The sequence below is a fragment of the Puma concolor genome, chromosome A1 (genome assembly GCF_028749965.1).
Source record: "Puma concolor isolate L17-30 chromosome A1, mPumCon1.1.hap2, whole genome shotgun sequence".
In the NCBI taxonomy this organism is placed as follows: domain Eukaryota; kingdom Metazoa; phylum Chordata; class Mammalia; order Carnivora; family Felidae; genus Puma; species Puma concolor.
Genome location: NC_141667.1, coordinates 192,991,726 through 193,013,373, shown reverse-complemented (window position 1 = coordinate 193,013,373; position 21,648 = coordinate 192,991,726). Strand labels below are relative to the sequence as shown.

Here is a 21,648-nt window from a genome sequence, read left to right as displayed (position 1 = left end):
ACCATAAGAGACTCTTAAAAACTGAGAATAAACTAAGGGTTGATGGGGGGTGGGAAGAGGGGAAAGTGGGTGATGGACATTGAGGAGGGCACCTGTTGGGATGAGCACTGGGTGTTTGGAAACCAATTTGACAATAAATTTCATATTAAAGAAAAATAAATAAATAAACAGATACCATTACTGTAACTTCCACAATAAGTCCCAGGGATAAAAGCTACAGCATAGGGCATATAGTCAATGGTATTGTTGAATCACTGTTGTACACCTAAAACTAATGTAGCATTATGTGCCAACAATAGTTAAATAAAAAAAATAGACATATATGAAAACACTGTTTTCAAAAAGATAGATACCATTATTTATGTACAACTTGAACTTGGATACTGCTAAAGAAAGGGATGAGCTTAAATGTTTTTTTTAAAACCTTGTTATCATGTAAGTAAGCCATGTGAATTACTTATTTTTAAATCTCCTCACACTAAAATATATACAGATAAAATGATATGATGTTTATTTACTTCAGAATAATCTGACAGTAGGAGAGAAAAGTAGGTGAGGGTAGAGATGAAACAAAATTGGTCATGAGTTGATAACTGTTGATGCTGAATTGTGGGCACATGCAATTTGTTATACAATTGTACCTATTTTTTTGGTTTGAAATTTTCCATAAGAAAACAATTTTTAAAATTTCCTCCTACATTATCTGTATGATGCATCATTGTTTTTTTTTTTTTTTTTCCTTCTTTACTTAGTTAACATACAGTGTAGTCTTGGCTTCAGGAGTAGATGCCAGTGATTCATCACTTACATATAACAGTCAGTGCTCATCCCAACAAGTGCCCTCCTCAATGCCCACCACCCATTTCCCCATCCCCATCAACCCTCAGTTTGTACTCTGTATTTAAGAGTCTCTTATGGTTTGCCTCCCTCTCTGTTTTTATCTTATTTTTCCTTCCCTTCCCCATGATCATTTGTTAAGTGTCTCAAATTCCACATATGAGTGAAATCATATGGTATCTGTCTTTCTCTGACTTATTTTGCTTAGCATAATATCCTCCAGTTCCATCCACATTGTTGCAAATGGCAAGATTTCATTCTGTTTCATTGTCAAATAGTATTCCAGTGTGTGTGTGTGTGTGTGTGTGTGTGTGTATGTTTTAAAAGTTTTTTTAAAGTTTATGAATTTATTATTTCTAGGAGAGACAGAGAGCCCACCTGCACAAGTGGGGGGAGGGGCAGAGAGAGAGAGAGGGAGCCACAGAATCCAAAGCAGACTCAAGGCTCTGAGACATCAGCACAGAGCCTGACATGGGGCTCAAACCCACAAACCATGAGATCATGAGCTGAGTCAAAGTCAGAAGATCAACCGACTGAGCCATGCAGGTGCCCCATATAAACCACATCTTCTTAATCCAGTCATCAGTTGGTGGATATTTGGGCTCTTTCCATAATTTGGCTATTGTTGATAGCATAGCTATAAACGTTGGGGTCCATGTGCCCATTCTAATCAGCACTCCTATATCTTTTGGATAAATTCCTAGTAGTGCAACTGCTGGGTTGTAAGGTAACTCTACTTTTAATTTTTTTTTTTTTTTTATTAAATTTTTTTTTTCAACGTTTATTTATTTTTGGGACAGAGAGAGACAGAGCATGAACGGGGGAGGGGCAGAGAGAGAGGGAGACAAAGAATCGGAAACAGGCTCCAGGCTCTGAGCCATCAGCCCAGAGCCCGACGCGGGGCTCGAACTCACGGACCGCGAGATCGTGACCTGGCTGAAGTCGGACGCTTAACCGACTGCGCCACCCAGGCGCCCCACTACTTTTAATTTTTTGAGGAACCTCCACACTGTTTTCCAGAGTGGCTGCACAAGTCTGCATTCCCCTCAACAGTGTAAGAGGGTTTCCCCTTTCTCTACATCCTCACCAACATCTGTTGTTTCCAGAGTTGTTAATTTTAGCCATTCTGACAGGTGTGAGGCAGTATCTCATTGTGGTTTTAATTTGTATTTCCCTAATGATGAGAAATGTTGAGCATCTTTTCATGTGTCTGTTTGTCATATGAATGTCTTCTTTGGAAAAGTGTCTCTTCATGTCTTCTGCCCATTTCTTCACTGGATTATTTGTTTTTTTTTTGGGGGGGGAGGGGTGTTGAGTTCGGTAACTTCTTTATAGATTTTTGATACTAAGCTTTACCCGATATATCATTTGCAAATATCTTCTCCCATTCTGTCGTTTGCCTTTTAGTTTCGTTGTTTCCTTTTTTGTGCAGAAGCTTTTTTTACCTTGATGAGGTTCCAATAGTTCATTTTTGCTTTTACTTCCCTTGCCTTCAGAGACATGTCAAGTAAGAAGTTGCTGTGGCTGACGTCAAAGAGGTTGCTGCCTGTTTTCCCCTATAAGATTCTGATGGTTTCCTGTCTCACATTTAGGTCTTTCATCCATTTCGAATTTATTTTTGTGTCTGGTGTAAGAAAGTGATCCTGTCTCATTCTTCTGCATGTTGCTGTCCAGTTCTCCCAGCACCATTTGCTAAAGAGACTCTTTTTTCATTGGATACTTTCTCCTGCTTTGTCAAAGATTAGTTGGTCATATATTTGTGGGCCCATTTCTGGGTTCTCTATTCTATTCCATTGATCTATATGTCTGTTTTTGTGCCAGTACCATACTGTCTTGATGATTACAGCTTTGTAATACATCTTGAAGTCTGGGATTGTGATGCCTCCAGCTTTAGTTTTCTTTTTCAACATTACTTTGGGTATTTGGGGTCTTTTGTGCTTCCATACAAAGTTTAGGATTGTTTGTTCTAGCTCTGTGAACAATGCTGGTGCTGTTTTGATTGGGATTGCATTGAATGTGTAGATTGGGTAGTACTGACATTTTAACAATATTTGTTCTTCCAGTATGATGCATCATTCTTGTGAAATTGATGTCTTTCTGTCCTACCAAATTTTCTGACTCCCCCCACTCCCAACACCCTTAAGGAAGGAGAACATGAAAAACATTTCTTCAACCATCTTTTATGATAATTTCATTTATAATTCCTATTACCTTTAAAAGGAATAGGGCCTGAGCCTTGCTAACTTTTAATCTTGTGTATATAGTTTACTTCAATGCTTTGCGTGGGGAATGCACAAATACTCTTTATCTTATGGTTTTGTCGAGCAAGTATCAGTGCAGGACACTTACTCTGATTCATGTGCCTGCTAAGTGTTGGAATCTGTATTCATGTGCAGTCACCCATTTAATGGGTTTCTAGTTAATTCATATTTTTGTGATGATTATCAGTTACATACCATTTATTTAAAAATTATTTACCGTGCAGTGGCGCTAACCCTGAACTGATGATTAATATAGCCAAAAGAGCCAATGGACAATTCACTAATTTGGAGGGCTCTTGGGGAAACAGACTTGGCTTGGATTCGAATCCCAATCTGCCTCTATGAGCACTTCAGGCAAATTATTTCACATGTTTCGCCTTCATTTTCATCCGTAACTGGATTAAAACTATTTACCTCACTGAGTTGTTTAGATGATTAAATTAGGCTTGCCTCTGCCAGATTCACAGACCCTCTCATTCTCTCTTGAACCCACTTCTGTCAATTTTTACCTCTACCACTCTACTGAAAAGCACTATGACCTTCACTTTGGTAAGTCTAAAAGACTCTCTCAATTCTTAAGTGTTCTATCATCTGTCCCCCTGGACAGATGCACAGCCATCACCTTCACTTGACTTAGGTCTTTACTCAAATCCATTTGCTCAGTAAGACTCACTACCCAATTCAAAATTTTAGCCTCTATATTTCATATTCTTGCTGTTCTTAGCGGTTGGCACTATTTAATATAGTTTACTTATTTTTCTTATTTACTTTCTGCCTTATCTCCTCCTTGCCTGCCTTTATCTCTCCTCCCACATAAACTCCATGAAGGCAGGCATTTTATCTACTGTTTTTATTGTCTGTCTTTATTGCTTAAAACAGTTGGTAGTACATAGTGAGCATTCCACAAATATATGTAGAATTAATGACTGGATGAGACAATGTATTTGTGCCATAAAAGTATCTGCACATAATAGATGTTGAACCCAAAATGATTAACTCTTTCCTTTTTCACAAACAGAACACTGAAATAATTGCTTCAACTAATGTTGATAATAATTCTGGATGAATTAGATCCCAAGCTAGTACTCCAACCATTCAATGGAATGGCGTTAGATATTGTCACATATATTATAATTTTTAAAATCCATTAATTTATATTTTCAATACACACTTATTCAGGGTGCATTATGTAGTAGGCATTGATCTGGGCATCTCTAGTGAGGGGGAATAAAATGCATTGCTGCCTTTAAGTAGTTCCCAGCCTAGTGGGGAGGCAGACACAAAAAGAAACCAATATATCATAATAAATATAAAATCAGGGAAACATGCAGGACAAGAGACCCTCAATCCATCCTGAGAGGCTCAGAAAGATCTCCAGAGGAGACAATAATTGAACTAAGTGTTAAAAATGAGCACGAATGAGGGGAGTGGAAGGCACAAAGGCAAGCCACACAAGGAAGCTCGCTCAAGCAATGAACTAGGTGAGAAAAAGTATATGTGTGATTTATCTGTGTGTGTGTGTGTGTGTGTGTGGTGAGTGGGGCAGTTGGGGTTAGATTTAGTACTGATAGATATTTAAGTGTGATGTGGTTGGATGCTTATTTTTGTTTTGTTTCTTTTCCCATACTTTCTCTTTGTGACTAATATATAGGTACAGTATAGTATATAGTATTACATTTCACCTACAGGCATAAACAGTGCCTCCATACTTTCTTACATCTCAAAATACTCTTTCTCTGGGATCAGGACTCCTTAGAGTATATAATCACTACATGAGAAGATAATTTTTATTTTAAGTATCACTTAAGCGATGTAGATATGGCTAAGGAAAATTAAATATTCAGATTGAAAAAAATTGATTTGCCATGTCGGGGAAAAAAAATCCTCTTGCTTCGTTCTTCCAGAAACCAGTGTATAAAAAAGACAGTTTGTTCAATATGGAATTTTGCACATAGAGAAAGAATTTTGCTTGAACTGCCTAAAATAAGCCAAATGAGACTTGTAAAAACAAGACCCTAACACTTTGGTAAATCACAATTAGGTACAATTTTGCAAATTAAGAATTTGAAAATTAAAAGCCATGAATATTCAAAGAGACTTTTTAAAACCATTTTATAAAAAAAGGAAGAGTGTTAACATTTTTATTTTATTAAGAAAAATTGTGTTGGTTAAAAAGGAAAATTGTGATACTTACAGAATGACTTTGTGCAACTATCTTATTAGAAGCAGCTTATTAGACTCAAGAGAGGAGTACTGAAAATACCATCTTCTGAGTGTTTATCACAAAAACCTTGTCAGGCAAACACATGCAAACCTATGTTACTTCTATTCTGTAAGTGAGCAAAAAAAAAGTGTGAGGAGACTCACACTAGCATTCCAAGTGGGATATAATAACCCAGGTCATCAGAGAGCTGCTGTGATTTGAAGTTGATTTGGCTCTCTTCATCAAGAGCTCTGATAAACTGTTTTACTATTCTAGAAGATTGCTAGTTGTTCCCCATAATCTGTTTCTCCCTTTGTCCTGGGATCCTACTGTACACACATCGGCTAGATTTCATTGCATCCTTGCCACTATGTGTGGCCTCGTGACTATGTTTGAACCAAGGGGACATGAGCAGAACTTATTTCCCTAGGCCTTGACTTTTTCCTCCTTTCTTTTTTTCTGGAAAATGGATGTGTCCCTGTGCTGTTTGTCCCAAGAAGACAAGGATGGTACCTTATGGATGACAAAGTTGGGAGATTGAGCTGCCCGGTCAGTTTGTAGTGGCCAATCTGTTGTGTACGAAAACTTCATAACTGTTTTCACAACAATCTTACAACAATACTTGTTATTATATTATTGGTTTCTTTGTTACATGTACTTAGCTTATTCCTTCATAAATACAATTAGATATATTTCTTTGTGACTAATTCTTAGAAGGTCCAGACAATTGATGAGGTCAGCAAACTAAGCAAGTTATTGAAGTCAGTATGTCTAAAAGCAGCACTAAATTAATAAAATACAAAGACAACTAATATTCTTTGTTTTTAGTTTGTAAGTAATTCATCAGTAACTTTTTTAAAGTTTATTTATTTATTTATTTTGAGAGAGAGAGAGAAGCAAGCACATGAGAAGAGGAGGGGCAGAGAGAGAGAGAGAGAGAGAGAGAGAGAGAGAGAGAGATAATCCCAAGTAGGCTCCATGCTCTGCACTAAGCCATATATAGGGCTCGATCTCATGAATCTGTGAGGTCATGACCTGGGCTGAAATCAAGAGTCGGAGGCTAACTGACTGAGCTACCCGGGTGGCTCAGTAACTCATCAGTACCCTCATCAGTAACTTTTAAAACAAATATTTGAACACATTCTGTGTCTAGATTTTATTCATATTAAAGCACTTCTTTCCAATATCATTTAAACATTTTCCTGATCTCAAGGTACATATATTCTAGGACAGAGAGATGATAATAAATAAGTAAATTTAAAATGTGCAATAAAACTTCTGATTTCAGAGGCATACCACTGAGTTCTCCCTTTGAATAGTCCTCCCTTTGAATGAAGTCAGGCTTGTGTTAAACCACCAAATATGACAAAAGTGAGGGGTGTCACTTTCATAATTATGTTCCATTATATTAGATTCCATTTAGAAGATTGTGGAGAGAGATTCTCCCGCTGGTGTTGAAGAAGCAAGCATCTATGTTGTAAGCTGTCTATGGAGAGGATCACATAGTGATCCTCTAGGTATGGTGACCTCTGGAACTGAATTGTGGCCTCCAGCTGTCAGCTAGTAAGAAGTGGGTACTCAGTCACATAGCTGCAAAGGGATGAATTTTGCCAAAAACCAAGATGAGAATGAAAATTAATTCTTTCCCAATCAAGCTTCCAAATGAGAACACAGCAGGTCAACACCTTGATTATAGTCTTGTGAGACCCTAAGCTAAGTCAAACCTAGACTCCTGACCCACAGAAATTGTGAAGTAATAAACCTGTGTTGTTTTAAGCAACTAAAATTTTTATAATTTTTTTACACAGCAGTAAAAAACCAATGGAAAACCAATAGAATCACCAATAGTGGTGCATTTTATGAAAACAACAACCCCAAACCCCACACCAATCCCAAATACTACATAACTAATTCAGTTTTGCATCCCTGTGGATGAAATTTTCACTCTTCTCAAGTTATTTTCCTACATTTCAGGATATAAGATGATAGAATTATTCATAAAATAATTAAATTATATAGCAACAATGATAGCAAAACAGCCCATCTTATATTGCATCTCCATCTGGATAGCTGCTTCTAATAGAAATTTCTTTCTAATCTGGTCTTCTTTCTTTATTTTTTTTAAATAGCTGTACAACAAAATTAAGTGAACTATTTTTCCTTATTTTTTTTTTAAATAAGCTATTGTAATTTGAGGCACATAGGTGGCTCAGTCAGTTAAGTGTCCAACTTTTGATTTCAGCTCTGGTCATGATCTCATGGTTTGTGAGACAGCGCCCTGGGTCCGGCTCTGCACTGCAGTGTGGAGCCTGCTTGGGATCCTCTCCCTCTCCCTCTCTGCCCCTCCCCTGCTCACTCTTGCTCTTTCTCTCTCAAAATGAATAATAAACATTAATAAAATAAGCTATTGCAATTTGACCCAGAAAATTGTAGTAATGAGGATATAGAGAAAAATAAACACTTATAGTCTATGGGAATTCTGTTCTAACAATTAAAAAAATTCTAGTATTTCTTATCCTTAGAAATCATGTAACAAAGACATTTTTCTTAAGAAAGTATAAACACAAAATATTTATAAGTAGATACAACTAAAATTATTTGGAAAATATTCCATTAAATTAACAACCTATGGTTGGGAGGTTTAGTACATTATTAATTTCTTAATATTAAAAAAAGCCTTATTTCCCTTGGTGAATATCAAAACTCATTCTTCTCTAAGGGCATGTCTACATAACAGGAACATTTTGTTTCTGTACAAATGCAAATGGAAATATACCTGGGTGCAAATTTCTTAACAAGAAGGCTGTTAACTTACATGGGGCATTTTACTTATTAGTTTCTCAAATTCAATCTCTATCATCAGAAATTCTGATTCAGCAGGTCTGGGCAAAGACAAGGTTTCAGAAATGGGAATGAAGGAAAGTGGAAAGCCTGTGCCTCTGAGTTTTTATGAAGTCTTCTTGAGGATGCTAGTTTGTGACATACTTTCTTCAGTTTATTGAGTCTTAGTACAGTAGGTCTGATGAGAGAGGGAATGGTTTCTAGTTTCTGTGATGCTATAATCCAAGAACCAATTTCCTGCCACCATCTTTTAAATAAAATTTGCTGTTTCAAGTTCCAAGAAGTCTCAGTAATTGATATCAATTATGTCCCTGCTTAGTAGCTCTTTTCCTCCATTGGTGAAGTTAAATTCCTAGAATATAGAAGAGAATGGAAAGAAACAGGTGTGTGTGTGTGTGTGTGTGTGTGTGTGTGTGTGTGTGTGTGTGTACACGCATTGATGGTTGGATGGATGATAGTAGGAGAAAAAAATTGTTAAATACTGTAACTGAAATATCCATGCTTAGGTATATAACCTGTACTCAATCTTCAGGTCACCTCCCCTATGACATATCCTTCATTTCTTCGCAAAACCATGCTCTACTTTATCTTGGCTATCCTAGCACCCTGTAAATAACTCTCTACATGCGTCACAGTATTTTATAGCTGTCTTTCACCTCTGGTAGGGATTTCACCCAGTCTGCCTGTGCAATCCTGAGTTCCTAGCACAGTATGTGGTATGGGGGAGGTTCTCAACACATGAAAGACATTGGACTTGAAAAATATCAGGGGGCGCCTGGGTGGCGCAGTCGGTTAAGCGTCCGACTTCAGCCAGGTCACGATCTCGCGGTCCGTGAGTTCGAGCCCCGCGTCAGGCTCTGGGCTGATGGCTTGGAGCCTGGAGCCTGTTTCCGATTCTGTGTCTCCCTCTCTCTCTGCCCCTCCCCCGTTCATGCTCTGTCTCTCTCTGTCCCAAAAATAAATAAAAAAAAACGTTTAAAAAATTTTTTTTAAAAAAAGAAAAGTATCAGAAAGAGGTGAAAGTAGAAAAATATGTGGGTAAGAAAGAAGAAATGGCATATCAGATAGTATCAACCTTGATAGCTTTTTTGGACTTCTTATTCATTTAGAGTTTGCAGCTTGAGGCTCTTTTTTCTTCCATTCATTTCCCCCTATTTCTCCTACTTTACTTCTCATCCTACCATCCTGATATATAAAGTTTTAAAACTGATAATGGGTGGTGCAGCCACTCTGGAAAACAGTGTGGAGGTTCCTCAAAAAATTAAAAATAGACCTACCCTATGACCCAGCAGTAGCACTGCTAGGAATTTACCCAAGGGATACAGGAGTACTGATGCATAGGGGCACTCGTACCCCAGTGTTTATAGCAGCACTCTCAACAATAGCCAAATTGTGGAAAGAGCCTAAATGTCCATCAACTGATGAATGGATAAAGAAATCGTGGTTTATATACACAATGGAGTACTACATGGCAATGAGAAAGAATGAAATATGGCCCTTTGTAGCAACGTGGATGGAACTGGAGAGTGTGATGCTAAGTGAAATAAGCCATACAGAGAAAGACAGATACCATATGTGTTCACTCTTATGTGGATCCTGAAAAACTTAACAGAAACCCATGGGGGAGGGGAAGGGAAAAAAAAAGAGGTTAGAGTGGGAGAGAGCCAAAGCATAAGAGACTCTTAAAAATTGAGAACAAACTGAGGGTTGATGGGGGGTGGGAGGGAGGGGTGGGTGATGGGGGGTGGGAGGGAGGGATGGGTGATGGGTATAGAAGAGGGCACCTTTTGGGATGAGCACTGGGTGTTGTATGGAAACCAATTTGACAATAAATTTCATATATTAAAAAAAAAGAAAAAAAAACTGATAATGGGGTTATTAATAGCTTTCCCAAAGTTGATAGAATTGTTTAAAGTCTAAACAATTATAACTGTCTTCTTTAGCACTTTATTCAGTAGTAAAAGTAGATGTAACCACTATCCTAGTGTGCATATGGATAAATGAAAGAGTATATTCTTTTAAGAGGGCACAACACACCGACATTCTTGAGCATTTATTATATCCCAGGCACTGTGTTGAACACATACTTAGATTATTTCATGAGTCCTTCTATTAACCTATGAGTCAGGAATTATATTTCACACAGGAGAAAATAATATTACAGCGGTTGTATAAATGGCCCAAGGTCCCACAGCTGGTGAATAATGGAGCCAAAATTTGAATGCAGATCTATCCTAATAAATTCTAGTGCCTTGTAGCCTAGACTGAACTTATTTGCAAGGGATACAGTAGAGAGCCACCTGTGCATTTTAACATATCAGAGAGGATGCACCTGTTGTGGGGAAGGTCTAGCCTAAGCTAACTCATTTATTTTGCTTTGCATATTTTGAATTTTTAGCACCTTCTCATTTTCATACAAGCTACCCACTCTATACCCAAACTGTAATCTCCAAATTCTTGGCTAGCAAATGTCTCTCACAGCTAAAAATGCCCCATTTCTACTCTCAGAACATTTTAGCTTTATTTTACAATATGTATTAATATATTTAGGTTTCAATGTCCCATTTTGACAGTAATTTGAATTAATATGCAAGATTTCCATACATATGAGGATTTAGCTTATGTACAGTCATCTATATTCATACCACATTAATCATTTCAATCTAATCTCCAAAATAAACCTTATATTCTAAACAGGACTATTTCCATTCCCTAAAGAAATCAAGTGAGTTTTTTGTCTCTATATCCTTTCTCACCAATTTTTCTGAAACACCTTTAAATATATGTTTAGCAAAATACTGTCCATCTTTCAAGGACCCACTAGAAAGTGCTCATTTCTCTGCATTGAGTAAACATCAGGGAAAAAAGATGCTGACACTTCGTAGTCCTTCCTACCCAGATTCCTGGTGACTTTCAACCTTAAAGTTGTGTGGATTGTAATGAATTTGGGATGTTCAAATGTGGGATATTTATTTATTTGGAATAAAGCAACCCTGTTTGCTAAAGAAATAGGAATACAGAGAATATGACTCAGGGTTCTGGAAGAAATATTGCTAAAAATTAATGGGCCTTTAGATCCTAGTCACCAGGTGAGTTGTTGGGTGGAATCTCAGTCCTATAAATGAACTGAACTACCAGAGAGGGTAAATAGGCTAAAGACACAGTGAAGAAACAAGGTCCCGAGGGGCAGGGACAAGAAAGAGATGAACACAGAATGCTGTACTGAGACATCACTCCAGCTCTGTACCTCTTGGCTACATCTGGTTTGTACATTAATTCTTTCATTCACTCAGTAATTCATTGAGCATTTATTATCATTTATGTGTCAGGAATTAACAGGAATAAAATGAATAAAATGCATGTCCTTAGAGTGAGGATGAAAGATAAATATTAGGGATTTAAGTTGAATAATATTCAATATTTTTCATGAAAGGACATTGAGTGGACACTCCTGGAAGTTTTATCTATCACTGACTCAGATCACTCGTACCAAGACATTATGAAGGACCAAAGACCATGCTTACTTGCTTCCAGCTTTCTGAGTTAGAGTTCTCTGATGAGGATCAGCTGGCCCTGAGGCACTTGTCTAGGTAATTCTTCCACGTGACACATGTTGAATTAAAGGGATGGCTTGTCAAAATCATTTGAACTGTTAGAGGCGAAAAAGGTTGGGGACAAGGGGGTAAAATGGAAGTCTTGAGATTCCAGTGCTGGAATTCCATTATGCAATTTGATATGAACCTTCCAACACATTTTCTGCCCCGATTAATGATGGGGCAGGAAATGGATAGGGCCTATCTAACAAGTCAGGGAAGGGATTGTGGGCATAAGTGATCTCAGCTTGAGCTGGAGTAGACAGCGGGACAAGGACAGTTCTGCTGTCGCTTCCTCCATAAATGGCCCAAACTGGAGTGCTGGTTTATCACACTTCGTTTACATCCACTTGCTACTTGCCTTGTACTGGGACTGTGACAAGAGAGGATGCAGCAGTGCTGGGTCCTCAGGCCAGAAGGGTTTAAAGGGAACTCACTGCACTTCAAATATTAGTCCTGGGAGAATATCAGGTAGTCTAGACTCTGCGCCCATCACAAACTCATGTGTTGTTGCTATGAGGCTTCCAAAAGAGAGGGGTGGGGAGCACATATCAGGAGCTTGGGCAAGGGTGGTGGTGGTAGTTTTCCTAGGAGACTTCCTCAACATAGCAGAGTCTTTTGTTAGAGACTCTGGCATAGGAAAAAAGGAAATGATAAGGTCCAGGGTATTTGGACCCCTTCCAAACTATGCGGACATGAAGGGTGGGTCTCTGATTTTAAAGAAAAATACTGGATTATTATTATTATTATAAGATTTGCATGCCTTTAGAATTCACCTCTCTCTTCCCCATGCCCACTTCCCTGTGTTGAGACTGAATTCTGACTAGGGAAAGTAGGCAGAACACCGCATTAAATGCAGGCAAAGCTGAATCCTGGTTGCATTAGATGGGCCTTAGGTCTGCACTGAATTCTCCCTCCTGGCATGTGTATACGAGCTCTGGGTTTGGAGGGCTCTTGGGACAACCTGAGCTGAACGTACATGGTCTTGTTCCTGCTCAGCTCCATCTTCCTCTCCAAACATCTGACTTCCTCATCCAACTATGGCCTCAAATCGGGCCAAACATATTTCCATCAAGGCCTTTGTACATACTATGACCCTTGCCTAGAAAGCTCTTCTTGAAAATGTCCACACAGTTTATTCCCTCACTGTAACATTCCTTTAAAAATTCATCTTATTGGAGAACACATCACCGTTTCTCCCTATTCTCTTCATTTTTCCCCACAGCCCTTTTTATGGCCTATCACTCTATGTATTTTCTTCGTTCATTTTGTTTCCCCACACCAGAATGCAAACTCCGTGGGGGAAGGGGTTTGCTTTGTTCAGTGCTGTGTGCTCAGGACCTAGAACCATGCTTGGCACATAGTAGGTGCTCTGTAAATATTAGATGAATGTGTGCCTGGTCACCAAAATTTAGATGCAGTATGTAGATAATGACCAAGACCTACAAAATGGTGGGACCAAGGTATTTGTCATGCTGTGTGTTTCAGGATTCTTTTAGGGAACATGCTAGGCCTGAGTCTACTCTGTGGGTTTGTTAAGAGACACATCCACAAGTAGCTGTGGTAGGTGGACACAGGAGAAACAAAGCAGGGGGTGACATGTTGCATCATCTCTGATGATACACAAGCAGGTTTATATTGCTAGATTATAAACTTCCTGGAGGTGCTTTTGTTACACTTACGTTATCTTAATAGCAACTAGCCCGAGGCCATACATACATGCATACTCAATAACACTTACTGAATGAATGAATAATTTGATACTGAAATTACCAAGCTACATAGTTGGGAATTATTTAAAGAATATCTGTAAAATAACTTCCTTAAAATTACAGCTTGGGTTTAGATTTATTATAAAATGAACTATTATTCCATTTCAGGAATGAGATACCGTTAACCTGAAACATGAGCCCACATAATATTCAATCAGATAAATGGAACGTTCTGTCAAAGGACTGTGAGAATTAACTGAGTCGCCACATGGGAAGCATTTAAAACAACTGGATGCATAATAAGATCCCAGCGATGAGAAGCAGTCGTTAGTAGTAATAGTAGTGGTGGTGTTCTGTGTGTGTGTGTGTGTGTGTGTGTGTGTGTGTGTGTGTAGTTGTGTATTGTCTTTTCAAACATAGAGCAAATTTTTTACAGTAGAAGCCATGTAATATATTTATAGGCACAAGGAAGAGGCTCAATACAAACATTTTGGATAAATGAATCAATTATTCCATTTGAAGAAGTTTTCTATCTGCAAAAAGCTCTGGAATAGTGTTGTTGCTACTACAGACAAAGAGAGATAAGGGAGGAAAAGCTTAGTTGTGTGCTGGAGAATGTGGACTTTAGGGTTTGATAGTGCTGGGTTTCAGTCCCATGCACTAGTTGTGTTTATGTGGAAAAATTACCTAATCTTTCTAGGATTCATCTCCCCTGTCTATAAAATGTCTAACAGTAACAATAACATGCCCTTCACAACCTTTTCAAGGACGAAGTAAGTATGGTGCAACATGCCCGGTGCAGTTCTTGCACTTGATTTTGCCAATTGTTATAATTATTTTTTAAATGTTTATTTATTTTGAGAGAGAGAGAGAGAGAGAGAGCAGGGGAGGGGCAGAGAGAGAATCCCAAGCAGGTTCCCCACTGTCAGCTCAGAACCTGACGTAGGGCTCGAACTCACGAACCATGAGATCATGACCTGAGCCGAAATCAAGAGTCAGACGCTTAACTGACTGAGCCACCCAGGCGCCCCAGCCAATTATTATAATTCTTATAATCACTTAGGAATTCAGAGTTGTATCTTAGAAGAAGCACAGATATTTAACAATGTTAACATATACTTCTTTCTCCCTCTTACAGTTTATGGAGTTGAGGACACCAACAATAAAACAGGTTAAGTCAGTAAGTATTTCTCCTTCATTCATTTGGAAATGCATCATGTTCTGTTTTGGGACCACTCCTGAATTCTTGTCTTACATTATTATGAAGAATTTCACTTGTGTGGCTTGTAATCTTGTAACAAATGAGGTTAGCAGTTGGTGGGGAGACTGTGTCTCTGATTAGACACAGTCCCAGCTGTGTCAGCCCCGTCCCTTATATTGGGCATCCTGCTTCTGCAAAAAGTGACTTGACGGAGCTGTAGGCTGCACATTCTAAATTGGGGGCCCAGTCTCCCTACTTCTACCAGCAACAGACCAGCAGGTCCATAAGCTGTCTGCAAAGCCATTTCCTCACGTGTCAAACGAACACAACAACCTCAAGTGCTCTCAAAGGCCTGTTGTGAGATGGAAATGGGCTAATGTACGTGTGAGTGCTTGGTAAGCTGTCAAGTGGGGGGATAATTACAAGGTAATATATGACTAATAAATCAACAATGATTTATTGATTGATGCCAGAATGAGTGACTAATTTCATCAGGGCCTGAGGCATTTAGGAAGTTGTATTTGTGTCGTATTTTCACAACTCCAAGGGCTTGAATTAAAATGCGTTTTTAAAAATGATTAACTTGAGAAAACTACCTCAGAGATACCGCATGCTCCCTTATGTGAAGTCTCACACTTAAATCTCATTTTTTGGTTATCCATCATCTTTGGGATTTCTACTTACTTCATGTTAACATTAAAGAAAAATAACGAGTTTTTGGTTTAGCTCTGTCTCCTATGAGAGGGTTGCAAGAGAATATTTACTACTCAGATGGTTGAGACGAACCAAAATACACATTTGGTCCTCTATTAAGGACACATGATGGCCACGATCAAAAAGAAAAATGCGGTGGCATATTGCCTGTAATCATTTCAGATGCTAGAGTGTTGTCACAGACTGACTACCTCAAGCAGTAGAGAAACCAGCTGTTATTAAATACTTCTGTTACCCATGGTTTTTAAAAAAATCATCATGCATGCAGTATGACTGGTCATTTTTCTCTGACATCTAAATCTATTACCAATGTAATGACCAAACCCTTTCCTATAACACAATGAGGATCATTGTCTTTCATGAGAGTTTCTGTCTTTCATGAGAGTCAATATTTGCTGACAATAAATTTCTTAAAACATTGTTTCAGTGCAAGGTGTCACACACCACTGAAATAAGGAAAAACTCCTGAAAAACAAGATCCATAAAAACCATCAGCATCTGCTTTCCTAGATGGAGAGCTGAAAGCATAAAATTATAGAACGTGCAAAAGTATTTTCTTTTTTTTTTTTGTATGAAAAAATTTCAAGCCAATGTCCACAAATTGCAGTTGGTAGTTTTAGCTCTGTACCTACTTTGAGCCTCCCTTCCACCCCTTTTCTTCACACGATGGACTTATTACTAAAACGGGATTAATTGTTGTAGAATTCCTCATATCTTAGATTTGTCTGTTTGCTTTCTTGTGGTGCCATTTAATTTGTTCCTCTGTCTTCCATACGTTCTCTAAATGAAAATCCGCTCTAGAAGCTTGAATAGATAATGGCACACAGCTTTTTGCTGGGGTACTTACTACAAAATGCTGTGAGCCTCACATTATGTTGTATCAGGAGAAACCACATTGCTGGTTTCCTGTGTTCAGTGGGACAGCCAGACCCTTCACTGTAAAGTTCCGATTGTCTTTTCACCTAATGCTTTTATCTACTGATGATTATTGCTTGAATCAGTTATTTCATCAAGGGCTGCACAACATAGTTTCTAATTCTATCATTCGTATCATATATATGCGTTGGCTGCTATTGATTTCAAAAAAATAACTTTTTCACATCATTTAAGGTTATTTGGTTATCCTGAAACACGGTTTTTACAGAAAGGCAAGATAAATAACTCTTTTTCTTCTAATTGCCAGCTTTCAGAGGAGTAGCTAGTGCTGCCAAATCCACGGTTTGAGTCTAGGTTTGCCCTCCATTTTCACTGCCACAGCCTTGGTTTTGTATGGCCCACATTGCCCTTTGATTGTACCACTGCCGTAACGTCAATAGTTTCTTCCCCTAAATTTGTTTCCATTCTCCCTCTATTCGTCGATTACTACCAAAATGGTGCCTCTAGACCTGCAATGGATTCTGATTGCCTTCAGAATAAAAGCTGGTGTCCCTTGGTAGGACACTTGAAACCCTGTGATTGCCCATCAACCTACCTGTCTACTCTCAACGGCCACCACACTCCAGGAACATCAGGAAGCTCAACAAACATGCCTTGCATTTCCCTTCATGCTTCTTATAGGTCCCCTTCAATGGCAATACCATCTGTCTATTGTTTTGTCCGTAAATCCTACTGACCCTTCAAGACTCAATTCTTGTGCAACTTTTCCAGTGAAGCCTTAGTTGAACCAATCTCCTAACATCTCTTAACACAAAGTGATCACTCTCCCCTCTGAATTGCCATGACATTTCCAAGAACCTTGATTTTGACAACTGTTGCTATAGCCGTCTTCCCTCCTTCTCTACTTGGTTGCACATGTGAATCTTCCTTAAACGAAATCACACATTCTAAGAAGCTTTACTTGTGCAACCTTTATATCCCTTCTATGTCGTGGTGCTCAAAATATTATTACGGAATTATTTTGCATGTGACTGCTTTTGGTTCAATGCTATTAGGTCCATGTGCAGTTGGCATAACGAAAAATAGTTACATTTTGATAATCATGACCAAATATTTTATCAAAATCTATTGAGTAATTAGGAATCAGGCACCATGTTTAATGCTTTACAGGCCTCACTGTACTTATTCATCACAACTTCTCTGTGGAATATGTTCTGCTCTTATCTCCATGTTATCAAAGAGGAAAGTAAGATTTAGAGAAATGACTTAACTTGCCAGCACATAAACCAGTAAAAGGAAGAACCATGATTCAAATCCAGTGAGTTCTGAAAAAACCTATGTCTACAACATCACATTAAATGCCTCCCTCCCCCAAGACTGCTGAAGGAAAGAACTGATGTGAGGTGTGAGAAAGTCATTACATGTCAATAACTTGGTATGGGCTCCATAAGTTCAGAAACAAAATTTTGTACATTTGCAGTTTTATTAGGGAGAATAATTCCTGTAGCAGACACTTAAAGGTAAGCCCAGGAATACCATAAAATGGTAAATAAGTAAAATTTGGAAGAAAAGGAAGGCAATTTTAAAAGAAGTATTCTGAATTCATTAGAGATTTTCCATCACTTTTAAAATTTAGATTTTTTAGTATACTGACAATTTACTACTTAAAGAAGATGAAGTAATAGTTCTAAGAGAGAAACTACACAAACTTTAAATTTTGGCACATCTATTCAATAAATATACCAATGAATATTTATTCTGTGCCAAGTGTTGTGAGAAGATAGAAAATTATAGAAAATGTCTACATGTTGCTTATATTCTAATAGAGAGGATAAGAAATACACTTGGCAGTGGACAAAAGCTAGCAATAACCCATCACTGCTATAGCAGGGTTCCAGTCCCAGTCATAACTTCTGTGGGAAATCTCTGGAAGGAGAGAAAACGCCATGCTATTGATGCATAGTAAATGGATTTTTGTTGAAGAAAACAACTGGTCACAAAGTTAAAGAAATATGGACAGTTTTCCTGTGATCGGTCTTGTATCTTATATAATTATTTAAAAGACTTGAAAAAAAAAGTCCCTTTTCTGTGCCTTAGGCTCAGTTAGTTAACTAATCAATATGTCCAGTTTGGTTGGAACTGTATGAGAAAATCATACAGTTTTAAAACATCTCCACCGTTCCAATAAAATTACAAATGATGAGGTCTGTAAAAAAATTACAATGAAGAGCTTTTAATACCTTCATAATGAAAACCTTAACTCGATCTGGTGTATGAGTACTCTATGAGATACTGCCTCATGTTTAACAACAACAACAAAAAACTAAAACACACTGTCATGACAGACAGAGTAATTCTGGGCTTTGCCTTCCACTTTTTAAGAACTAGCTATTATTGAGGTTCTGTACAAGTCACTCAATGTCTGTTATTTAAATTGAGTAACTACATTACCTTTAAAGTATGTCATTAAATATCATCTCATTTAAGCACAGGCTAATAATGAGAAGATAGTGGAGAGTTCTCTGATTAGTGCAAGTCTGTGTAAAGGTTTATCACTGTATGGCAAAAAGAAATGAAATGTTCCCACTCTTATAGCTAGACCATACTTTCCTACTGCTATTTAGACTTTTGGCAGTCACATTAAGAGAGGAGAGTATTTATTTTTCCAGAAATGAATAAATAGGACAGAATTCATTCATCTAACAAGTATTTATTTTTTAAGCACCTACTATGTACCAGGCACAGTGTCAGGTGCTGAGGAACAGAATTGTGCTCAGACAAGGTCTCTGCTCTCATGGAGTTTCCAGTTTGGGGAGCAGGGTAAAATAAGGTATAAGATGCTGCCATGGGGCTCTTTCTGTCCTTGTTCTTCTCTTAAATGTAAGAAGAACATGAGGACTACTAAGTAACTATATCCTTAAGGAAGGCAAAGACCATACATGAATCAGATGCCAGGTGTAAATAATTTCTGCCATAACCAGCATCTGCTCCTGTTAAAGAAAAAAATATTCTATGACACTTGTTAAAGATGCTGAGGCAGACTTTATTCAGGACCATGGTGACCAACGGTGTAAACACCTTTGCAATGGAATTTTACAGAAGGGGGGAGAGATTGGGTTCAACTCCAAATGCAGCATGGGCAAGTAGGAATGTGTGGTCAAGGAGCAGAGTGGGGGTCGTAGATAAATGGGATCAGGAGTAAGGAGGGATTTTGGTTAAACTGATCCATCAGAATTCTTTGCTAAAGACAGGTCAGGATAGTCAGTCATCACCTGAGGGATGGTGGAGATTGAAGAACCTGGTCAGATAGGGAGGGTGATCAAACATTGGGGGTTCTGATTAAACTGACTTAGCAGGGTTTTTTTTTTTTTTCTAAAACTAGATTTATGTGGAAGTTTCCAGATGGGCTTGAGGAAGGTTCAGGAGTCTGACTAAAGTTTGGTTAAACAAAGTATGTTTGCACTACCACTCACCTCCAGCTTATAAAAGAGTGGGGATTTAAGAGAAAGCATGAATTAGAGTGAGGGAGGAAAGAAAGAAGAAGGAAGGGAGAGGGAGAGGGGGAGGGAGAGGGAGAGAGAGAGAATCTACTAGAAATAGTTGTCAGGAGCTTTAAGAGAACCAGAGGTCTTGACATACGTGCCTTGGAAGGGAACTGCTGACTCACTCCTGCTGAGAAACTATGGATGGGGGTGCCCCGTCTGGTAGCAAAGGGAAAAATGACCGCTTAGGGAAAAGTTTCGCTTCTACCAAAATGTTGAATCAGGAAGAAAGAGTTTTCTTGTGGATCTCCTGACTGCTGAGGCAGCCCAGGCGCAGCACCTAGAAGAACAGAGGGACTTCCCAAAGAAATGAGGGAGATGGTCACCAGGTGCCCCCAGTGGGCTAAGGGAGGAGGAGCCTTAAATCAGTTGAAGGAATGATGTCACCCTCCTCAGAGAGATGACTGGGATGTGCTTTCTCTCGCCTCCTAAAAATGAAACCCCACTGCGTGCTCCATTAAAGCCAGTGCAGTAGACTCTATCTAGAGGGAACGAGGAGTATGTCACAGTGTGTCTGCACCCAAAGAGTGTGCTGTTTCCCCAAAGACTCTCCCCTGCTTGGTTTGACACTGGCTGGTGAGGATCGGGGAGCTGGAATTAGGAGAGAGAGGGGGGTGAGATGTTCATTCCATGCTCTGCTACTAAACAGCTCCGTGTCGGAGCCAGACATGAGCTGCAGAGAGAGAGACTTCACTTGAAGGATGTTAAAAATTGTCCTTATTTCATTGATTTGCTTATTTTCGTATCTGATGTAAGATTTTTCCAGTGATTGAGAGGGACTTGAAAAGCTGTGGGACCTGCCTGAAATTTCTTCCAGGAACAAAGAAAAAAGAAACAAATTCAGAGAGAGGGTTTTGGGACCATCTGAGAAAGAATACAGTTGCTTCATGATTAAAATTCTGTCCATTTAACAAGGAGATTTCACAGCAATCACACAGACATATTTGTTATAAATTGCCAAAACTCACTATAATGAAAATGTAATAATGCATCAAAATGGGGGTTTAGACCAAGACCCACAAACCACTGCTGTCAGAAACTGAACGTGACAAAGGTGGTGAGCACTGCTTTTCTTTTTCCTTCCCTCCCCCATCACTTCCAGTTCTCCATCTCCTCATTTGTTTCAATCATTCCCAGCACTTGGGGACATTTTTAGTTTAGTTTGGTTATTTCAGATTCAGTCCCACAGTGGGGCTGTATAGAGATAAATATATCTGTAAGCCAGAAATATCACAAACTACCAAGACGAATCATCAGATTGCCTCGTCATGTTGCTCTCAGTTGGAAAGAACTGTCTTGAAGTAGAGAGAATTATTCTTAATATGCACTTCTCTTCTAGGGACAGCAGTTGATGTTAGATCTTTGGTAATGTTGTTTTGTGGCAAGGGACCTTTATCTTGTATATCACCTTCAAAGGAGAATTAAAGAAGAATGAGCACATTGAATAAAAGTGAATGTGAAAGGTCTCCTTTCCAGTGATGTCATGTGACAAATGACAGTATGTAGATACCAGTGTGTTTTCTTATGGGTTTTGTGCATTTTAAAGTAGCATAACAAGCATTTGATTGTCAAAATATATAAACATTGAAGTGTAACAATTATTATAGTTATAATTTCATGGATATCTTAAGGTGTCCCTCAGACTCACTTACTTCTGTATCTATTCATCTTTTCTCACTTCAACCTTTTTCAGTCATAGGAAAAGGTGTTTATCCTTATGATCAAGGCATTCCCTCCCTCTCTGCCTTAAGATCTTTTCCATGACTTTACTCCATGAACGATTCCCTATTCTACACTTATTCTGTCTCTGCTGGCTTCTTCTGTTCAGCCTGTAAAATATGATTAAATTTCCTTCTGGTCCTATATTA

At 38.5% G+C, this 21,648-nt stretch overlaps 1 long non-coding RNA gene across 1 annotated transcript in view; it reads left to right on the top strand.

The window, feature by feature from the left end:
• Window positions 1-15,113, top strand: part of LOC147584701 (uncharacterized) — a 37,796-nt gene extending 22,683 nt beyond the window's left edge. Inside the window, exon 4 of the long non-coding RNA XR_015252586.1 lies at window positions 14,586-15,113. This is a non-coding gene — a long non-coding RNA (uncharacterized LOC147584701). The remainder of the gene's footprint in view (window positions 1-14,585) is intronic.
• The last annotated feature ends 6,535 nt before the right edge of the window (window positions 15,114-21,648 follow it).